Genomic DNA, 5,577 nt, shown 5'->3' with positions numbered 1-5,577 from the left:
CACTTATATATAAGGAAAATATATAAAATATTTTCCTTAATCTTATAGATTTTATAAGTAACTCATGCATATGTTTCACAGTTCAAAAGGGATAAAAGAGCATGCACTGAACAATAATACATCTTCATCCCACCCTACCCTTGTACCTGTGTTTTCTTTTCTATAGGTAGCTGTTATTATCAGTTTCCTGTCATTTCTGATACAAATATTTCATTTTGTTTTTAAGCAAAAATGGTACATACTATTCACAGTGTTGTAATTACAACCTTTTTTTCCCCCAGAAAAAAAGTTTCCTTCTAAATACCCATAGAGCTGCCTCTTCCTTTTTAAGGTGTCTGTGTTCATTTTTAGTTGTCCTTTATTGGCTAGAAATTGGTACATTATTTTTTCCATCTTACAATCACAAGTAGTGCCCTAAGGCTGAGCTTCCTGAAGATTAGAATCAAGGCATGAAAATGAAGATTACAGCTATAATTATAAGGTGCGTGAAATGGTAGGAAAGTCCATTTCATGGAGGTGACATAATTATTGAGTCAGTTTCTTAGCAGAGGACATTAAAAAAAATATATATAGATAGATAGATAGATAGATAGATAGATAGATAGATAGATAGATAGATAGATAGATAGATAGATAGATAGATAGATAGATAAATAGATAGTACTGGGGATTGAACTCAGGGGTGCTTAACCACTGAGCCATATACAAAGCCCTTTTTATATTTTATTTAGAGACAGGTTCTCAACAAATTGCTTAGGGTCTCACTAAGTTGCTGAGGCTGGCTTTGAACTCACAATACCCCTGCCTGGGATTATAGGCATGCACCACCAGGCCAGTTGTATTCCTATTTTTTGCTAGTAGGGACAGTGCTTCAGTGGGTACTTTGGAAAGAAGAAAGCCATTAGGAGGGAGGCAAAAGCAAGTGGCACAGATCTACTGTGTGAATAAATGATGCTCTGAGATGGTATCCAGAGAAGCATAAAGAATTCACACCTACATTTCTTCCATCCTTAGGACTCTGAATAGACTTAAAATTAATTCAATTGTTGAAACAACAAGAAAGGAATGATTGAATTCAAAAAGACTAAGGAAACAAGAAAGGAGAAAGAGGGGGAAGAAGTAGAGTGAAGAAGGGAGATAGTTCAACAGGAAACAGCATGCAGGATGGTAAAGGAAATCAGACATTTCCCAGATGGCATAGGAAATAAGCTAATAATTGTCTGCACTAGTTGGGAGAGATTGGCATGAGGAGGAAAGGCAAGATTCAATGCCATTGTAAAAGAGGGAAATTAGACTTGTTGACTAATTAGACATGCTTAAGGACAAGAAAGCATGAGGAAACGATATCATAGCGACAGTTTTTTAGGAAAAATTGCTTTATTCTCAACATCTGCATGAATCTTAGAATTATACCTGGATTCTTCATTTCTGTGCCTTGATTTCAATCCTTAGGAAAGTAGGCCTTAGGGTACTACTTGTGATTCTAAAATGGAATAAGTAATGATTTAATTCCCAGCCAGTAAAGGGCAATCCAAATGACAGGCTCCACCATTTCCCCAGGGCTAGTTTGTAACCTGGGACAGAAATAAGCTGTGTGTATTAAATCAATACAATCGCTCAGAAGTTTTTTGAAAAAATGCAATTCTTTGGCGACTATGTATTATATGAACTATTTCTACTTCTTAATGGTTTACTTTCTTCAGATGATATAAACCTGGCCACATTTCTACAGTGAGACAATGCCAGCCAGGGACTTGGTGCCTTTAGTAAATGTTCCAAGGTGGTTTATGACAAGGTGCTAAGATGCAATTTACAAACCCCCATCTGCCCCACTGAAGAATCACAGTGACCAGGATCGTCTATAACAGACAAGTATGTAACATTTCCCAGCAATCCTATGCTTTCTTCTTCCCTGCCAGTCTCAACAGGGGTAGTTCATAGGAGCATGGGAATGGAGTTAACTTTGGAAGTGTTAGTGTGTGTGCCCTCCCTGGTTCCCCAAGGCACCACCAAAAGCACCACTGGTACACTGATGATAACAAAATCATTGCTTACCACAGCATTTCTTCTTTTCCCCTGGATTCCCTTACCCCTCATCTTCTCAAGAATTTCATTTCTCAATTATCTGTCCACTTGCTCAAAATCACTTCTCTTCTTAATGGTTCCGATTGTCATAAACCACTTCTAGAAATTTCTTTTTAAACACACCTACACACAGGCTCACACACACTCCTATCTCTGGAATACTTTTGGCTGCACACAACAAAATGCTCAGTGTGGAGGCCCTTACCATAGTAAAGATATTTAAGCAGTGTGTCTAACTAACAATCTGAATGGAAGAACTCTCAGGATGGTGCAGTGACTCTAACTTGCTGCTGGATCATCCTCTGTGGCCCATGGCCAGTTAAGTCACAGGGTGTTTGCTCAACTCCACAAATCCAAGCCTATGTCTCCCCTCTCTCTCTCTCTCTCTCTCTCTCTCTCTCTCTCTCTCTCTCTCTCTCTGGCTCTTTTTAGATATACATGATAGTAGAATGTAAATTGGTATATTATACATATATGAAGCATAATTTATTCTAATTATGATCCTATTCTTGTGGTTGTACATGATGTGGACTTACACCGGTCGTGTATTGGAATAAAAGGATAGTAAAGTTATGTCCGATTAATTCTACTATCCTCTTAAGGCAGTGCTACACTGAGGAAAAAAGGCAAAGGGATCTTCCCACTGTCTTTCCTAGAAGCATCTTGCTGACAGTACTTCTGCTCACTGAACCTACCCCAGATCAAATTTCAAAAAAGAAAATGTGATAACTGGTTTAGGGCACTATGGTTATCCTTGGTCCTAGGTACACTCAACCAGACTTGTAGTAAGAGAAAATAAAATGACCTCTGGATATGACTCTAATAAATGATGCCATTAAGACTACATTTCTTAATTCCTTTCACTTCTTTTAAACTTTTGTTAGTGCTTTCATGATCTGAAGTTCTTTTATATTGTTTTTCATTTTAAATCATAACATTCTGGAACTCTAAAGGATCTTAGGTCATTTAGTAAAGGGCTTTTCAAAACTGTGTTGTTTTGATGCTGGGGATTGGCTGCAGGACCTGGTGTTTGGTAAACATGTGTTCAACCAATAAGCTCTACTCTCAGACTCACAGTTTTGTTTTGTTTGGTTTGGTTTGTATTTTATTTTGTTTTGTTTTTTATTTCTGGCTTGTAATCTAAATAAACAAATGCAAATAAATAGGGAGTTTTAAAAGGAGCTGGTGGAATTGAGCAGGCAGGGCAAAGAAATGTGACCTTAGGAACCAATGGTCTTGAGGCCGCTCTGGCAGGTTAGATTCTTTTTCAGCGGGACTTTAAAGCCACATTTCTCCTCTATTTTTCTCATTTTGGAAAAACAAAACAACAACAACAAAAACCATAAGTTTCAAAGAAGTAAAATGATGTAATCTTGTTCCTTTACAGATTATTTAATTTATTTAATTATTTGTTCAGATTTCCTGATTTCCTAATCCCTTATATATCTTTTAAGTCTTTCAAATTCTGTTAAGTATTTGTCTTCAAAGTTTGTTCTTTACTTACACAACAAAAAGTCCTCACAAATAAAGTCCCATTCCCCCACTCCCATCCTACCAGTCCTTTTTTTTCTCTGAGGCAAGGTGTAGCTAAATTATTGAGGCTATCCTGGAATTTACAATCCTTCTGCCTCAGCCTCCTCCCTCAGTTAATGGGATTAAAGGCAAATGCCACTTTTCCTCCTTTAGAAATAAAACTTAATGTAGAAATCCTTATATTATCTCAGTGTCCTCTCCCTAACTCCACTCTATGCTTAATATATAATGTCCAGAGTTACAGTGCAATATTTCAGGTATAAATATGCATTTTAATTTTTTTTTTTTTTTTTGTGTGTGTGTGTTTTATAGGCAAAAAGGGCAGTGGTTAAGGACCCAGACATTCATTGAACCTAAAATTACATGAGTTCCCATGTTGCGCTAAGGACCAGGTTTCCTTGTAATTATAATTCTTATCTGAGTTGAAATTTATGTGCAATATACTTACACAGTCTAGCATATAGTAACTGCTGTAGGTTAAATGCTATTTTCCCTAATTTTTATCATAATCCTTCTTGGCCAAAGATCCTGGAAATTGTTGGAAATTTCCCTCCCGGAAGTAAAGGGCCAATGATGCCTAAATACAAGCCCTTTCATGTTTTCTTTAGAGCCATTTCCACAAATTCATTTCCTTCACTTTACTTTTTTTTTCCTTGTAGATCTTTGCTGTATCATTGATAATTTCACTTTTCATGGAAACTGAAAGTAAAGAGTCAGACTCATAATTATGTCAGAGTTGAAAGAAGTCTGGAGATAATCATTCACAAGTGAAGAACCCAGTAGTTTAGAACATTCAGGTTACTTGGTTAGTCACTAATGTTCAAAGTTCGCTGTAACCAGAGGTATGGTAGTTGCAGTATACCTAAATAATTTGAGTTAGTCTCCAAATTCCTGTTCCCTGATCTCTACTCCTGCATAACAAAGTTCTAGGGGATATTTGTCTGAACAGCTAAAATAATAAAAGTAAAGAAAAGGGAAAGGAGTTGTTATAAGTCATCTAAGTGTCTAAAAATGTTAGGTGATCATGTGACCTTGTACAGACAACAAAAGTTTCTCCTGCCTCCTTCACCAAGAACATTTCAGAAAGAAAAAAAAAATCATAATATTCAACAGAAGTTAGTATAATCCTAAGAATCCTGTTACTTCCTCTAATCTTGAATACATAAATACATAATTACCAAATTCTTACATAAAACATCTGCTGGTATTATATGGAAAACAAACTCCTCTCCGTAGGCATTGGTGGTTCAGTGGTAGAATTCTCGCCTGCCACGCGGGAGGCCCGGGTTCGATTCCCGGCCAATGCAAGCTTTTTCTTTTCACTTTAAAACTTTAGTACAACACCCAAATATTGGCCTCGTGAAAGAAAGGAACCACAAATTAACCTATCTTCCCATCTTTACTTCCAGCTTTCAAAATGGCGCTTTGCCAGTTTTTCTTTTCTTTCTGATTGTTCTTGGGTATCCTAAATGTAAGCAAACACAGTAAAAGAAGTTTCAGTAAGGAATATATAAAACGAAAAAGAGATACAGGCTGGTTGGAGATGCCGGGGATTGAACCCGGGACCTCACACATGCGAAGCGCGCGCTCTACCACTGAGCTACATCCCCCAGCCGTGAAGCAGCTCTCTAATATAGGTAGTCATTCAGTTGGCGTAGCTCTAGTCAGATTACGGTAGGAAAATTTTTTGAGAGTTCATACTAGTGAATGTGTCTGAAACGTATTCTTTCTGTTCCCACTCCTGTCCTAAAATGCTCTGTTGTCTATTAAAACTCGTGCAAGTAGCCGCACCAAAAACTTAACCCTCATTCTAGAACACAACAAATCCGGCTCCTTGAATTCCTGCCCAGAGCTTGCTGCGCTGAGCAGCCAGACGGGCGGGACTCTGCAGCTCAGAGTTCCTGCCCAAGCCCGACACCGAGGGCCTACTGCGCAGGCGCAGGAGGCCCGGAAAGCCGC

At 37.9% G+C, this 5,577-nt stretch overlaps 2 non-coding genes across 2 annotated transcripts; one reads left to right on the top strand and one right to left on the bottom strand.

Moving 5' to 3' along the window:
- Nucleotides 1–4,854: 4,854 nt before the first annotated feature.
- On the top strand, nt 4,855–4,925 carry Trnag-gcc (transfer RNA glycine (anticodon GCC)). The gene has a single exon. It is a non-coding gene; the product is annotated as a tRNA-Gly (tRNA).
- Nucleotides 4,926–5,156: 231 nt separating this feature from the next.
- Trnaa-cgc (transfer RNA alanine (anticodon CGC)) lies at nt 5,157–5,228 on the bottom strand. The gene has a single exon. It is a non-coding gene; the product is annotated as a tRNA-Ala (tRNA).
- Between the last annotated feature and the right edge of the window lie 349 nt (nt 5,229–5,577).

The sequence above is a fragment of the Ictidomys tridecemlineatus genome, chromosome 7, assembly GCF_052094955.1.
Source record: "Ictidomys tridecemlineatus isolate mIctTri1 chromosome 7, mIctTri1.hap1, whole genome shotgun sequence".
NCBI lineage: Eukaryota > Metazoa > Chordata > Mammalia > Rodentia > Sciuridae > Ictidomys > Ictidomys tridecemlineatus.
Note: the sequence above shows the minus strand (reverse complement) of the source record. Positions and strands in the feature narration are given on the sequence as shown.